The sequence below is a fragment of the Nycticebus coucang genome, chromosome 7 (genome assembly GCF_027406575.1).
Source record: "Nycticebus coucang isolate mNycCou1 chromosome 7, mNycCou1.pri, whole genome shotgun sequence".
NCBI classification, from domain to species: Eukaryota; Metazoa; Chordata; class Mammalia; order Primates; family Lorisidae; genus Nycticebus; species Nycticebus coucang.
Window position 1 is genome coordinate 50,158,413 of NC_069786.1, and position 3,706 is coordinate 50,162,118.

At 39.7% G+C, this 3,706-nt stretch overlaps 1 pseudogene; it reads left to right on the forward strand.

Annotated features, from left to right (window-relative positions):
• The first annotated feature begins 852 nt into the window (after positions 1-852).
• Positions 853-1,301, forward strand: LOC128590392 (ubiquitin-conjugating enzyme E2 variant 1-like; annotated as a pseudogene).
• Positions 1,302-3,706: the final 2,405 nt, after the last annotated feature.

The window sequence follows — 3,706 nt, forward strand, 5'->3', positions numbered from 1 at the left end:
ATAAATTCCTGTTTGAATTTATTCCTTGGTGTCTTACAAATGTTCCATATTCATTTCTCTGTAATAGTCCTGTCTATAATCATATTTTTCTTGGAAAACTGCAGTAGTCTTCTAAGGGGTGTTCCTAAATTTTCTCTTACCCTACTCTAACCTCTTCTCATGTGTCAGTCAGCGACATCCTTTAAAAATCATAATGGATCATGTCATTTCCTATTTGAGAGATTATATTTGGAATTAAAAAGCAACCTTATCTGTTGCAAGGACCTGATTAACCTAATCTGACTCCCATCTGTTTTTCTGCCTCCATCTTGTAACCTTGACTCTCCTCTTTTCTCTTAAATATTCCATATGGGATGTCTTTCAATTTCTCAAACATACATATTCTGAGACTCATATCTTTTGATATTATCTTCTCTCTGTCAATATCACATTACCCCATGCAATTCTACTTCCACCAGTCAACTACATTTCATTTTTCAATTATTCTAGGAATACTTAACCAGAAGAGACAATCATGAGACTGGTACTAGACTGAGATATTACACCCTGTTTATTATACATGATACCTTAATCTGCTAGCACTCATCTATGTTCTAAATAGTTTATAATTCACAATTATCTGTTTTTTCCATTAGGTGAGAAGGTCTCTGAAGGAGGCCTTGTGTTCATTTCATTCACCATCATGTCACTAACTATTAAATGCATTTAGAAGTCAAGGACAACCACCTGTTGGTAAGAACATAATGTCTACCTCATTACAGATAATAACTCTCAAATACAGTACATGCTGTCCATCCCTAAAAAAAAAAAAATCACACTTTATGGCTGGTCTTCGAGCAATAGTGACACAAGATGGCAGCCACCATGGGCTCGGGAGTAAAAGTACCTTGCAATTTCCAACTGTTGGAAGAACTCGAAGAAGGCCAGAAAGGAGTAGGAGATGGCACAGTTAGCTGGAGTCTAGAAGATGATGAAGACATGACACTTACAAGATGGACAGGGATGACAACTGGGCCTCCAAGAACAATTATGAAAACCAAATATACAGCCTTAAAATAGAATGTGGACCTAAATATCCAGAAGCACCCCCCCTTTGTAAGATTTGTAACAAAAATTAATATGAATGTAGTTAATAGTTCTAATGAAGTGGTGGACCCAAGAGCCATATCAGTGCTAGCAAAATGGCAGAATTCATATAGCATCAAAGGTGTCCTGCAAGAGCTTCAGTGCCTAATGATGTCTAAAGAAAATATGAAACTCCACCTGAAGTGCCACCTGAAGGACCGTGTTACTGCAATTAATCAACAGCAAAACCACAGGCCCTCCCTCTTCCCCCCATTCGATTTAAGCAGTCTTCATTTTCCACAGTAGTAAATTTTCTAGATATGTCTTGTAGACCTCAAAGTACTGGAAAGGAAGCTCCCATTCAAAGGCAATTTATCTTAAGATACTATAAATGACACTAATTTTTTGTCCATTTGAAATATAGAAGTTGTGCTATAACAAATCATCCCATCAAGTGTAACCATTGTCCACATAGCTGAACTTCTGGGATCAAGAAAATAGCAAAATAACTAAGAAAATGCCAGGAAAGCTATGTTAACTAGTGTGATGAAAATGTGTCAAATGGTCTATGAACCAAGTGTATGGTGCCCCATGATCATACTAATGTACACAGATATGATTTAATAAAAAAAAAAGAAAGTATATTTAAATTGGTTCCCATCATAACTGGTGGGGCTCATCTAACTCCACTGTGAAAAGACACATCACACAATCACCTTGCTGCCAATTACATGGCCTGTGGTCTCTGCCTTTACTCATTTTCCTTGCCTCTGTCCCCTCCCCTCCCTGCAACAGCCTCTAGCTTGGGGGCTTGTTAGAGTAGACATGAAGGTTTCAGGTCACAGCCTGTGGGACTACTGCTTGGTGTGTGGGGTGCTTTGTCTGATTTCTTTAAGTCTTAATTGATGCCCCCTTCCAAGCCATTATACCCTTCCCACTCTCCTCCACTCTCACCCTTGGCCAAAGCATAGATTGTAACCTCTCTGCTCCCCTCTGAGATTGGCCTTCAGTGAGGAATTCAGGGCTTTCCCCATATCTTCTCTCCCCCACCTTTATCGAGGGATGCTGCTTTCTCCTCCCTCCTCCTCAACTCCCTCTTTGCATTGTCACCACCCAACACTTTCCATGACACTTCCTTGCTTTGGCCAAAAGCCATCAGGTAAGGTTGGAAAGAGTCTCTGATCTCCCTTGCTTAGTTTTGGAATCACATTTATTCACTCCACCAGCCTGGGAAATGAATTGGGTCCTCAGCCCTTCCACCACTGCTGTGAACATCATCTGATGCATTTTTTTTAGCTCAGGTTTTGATAAAGTGAATAATCACCAGGGTTACTCAGACCTGCCAGCTCTCAAGAGTCCTTGGTAACTTGGAGAAAGCCGACATGAAAACACTTGTAAGCACACACCATCTCTCTGAATTGTTTTGTTTTCCTGTAATTGCTTTTGCTTTTAAAAATTGAAGTTTTAAACAGGACTCTCATTTTGTCATCACAATCAATTGGGGTCTAGTTTGGAATTTGACAACTAGAACAAAAAAACCTTGAATTCAGTGCATACTTTGGTTTTGGTGATGCTGCCTCGCACTATCCAATCCTCAGCAGGGATCCAGAAAGAACTGGGTGAGCACAGCTGATCCCCAAAATTGGCGGGCTTGACTTACTGGCAAATGGCTTCATTTTTTCACATTCTGTTCAGGACCACTAAATGCTGAAATGTGGATGTGTACTGAAATAAAAGCAATTCATTGTGTACTAAAGATTTTTTTTTTTTTTTAGTATTTGTGTAAAACCACCTTTTGAGCAGCAACTGTCAAAAGTCTGGAAAGCAATTGATGTTTCCATTAATATTTTTCTGGGCAAAATGTTAGTTCTAAGGATTTAACATCCTGTAAGTAAAGTTTAACATAACAGTATTCCATAAGCAGTGGCCTTTTGATTGTCAGACCATTGCCTGATTTTTTTTTTTTTTTATTGTTGAGGATTCATTGAGGGGACAATAAACCAGATTACACTGATTGCATTTGGTAGGCAAAGTCCCTCTTGCAATCGTGTCTTGCCCCCCAAAGGTGTGGCACACACCAAGGCCCCACCACCTCCCTCCTTCCCTCTCTCTACTGTTCCTTTCTCCACCCCTCCCTCCTTCTTTCTCTCTCTGCTCTCCCCTTCCCAAACCCCCACCATGACTTTAATTGTCATTAATTGTCCTCATATCAAAATTGAGTACATAGGATTCATGCTTCTCCATTCTTGTGAAGTTTTACTAAGAATAATGTCTTTCACTTCCATCCAAGTTAATACAAAGGATATAAAGTCTCCATTTTTTTTAATGGCTGAATAGTATTCCATGGTGTACATATATCACAGCTTGTTAATCCATTCCTGAGTTGGTGGGCATTTAGGCTGTTTCCACATTTTGGCAATTGTAAATTGAGCTGCAATAAACAGTCTAGTGCAAGTGTCCTTATGATAAAAGGATTTTTTTCCTTCTGGGTAGATGCACAGTAATGGGATTGCAGGATCAAATGGGAAGTCTAGCTTGAGTGCTTTGAGGTTTCTCCATACTTCTTTCCAAAAAGGTTGCACTAGTTTGAAGTCCCACCAGCAGTGTAAAAGTGTTCCCTTCTCTCCACGTCCATGCCAGC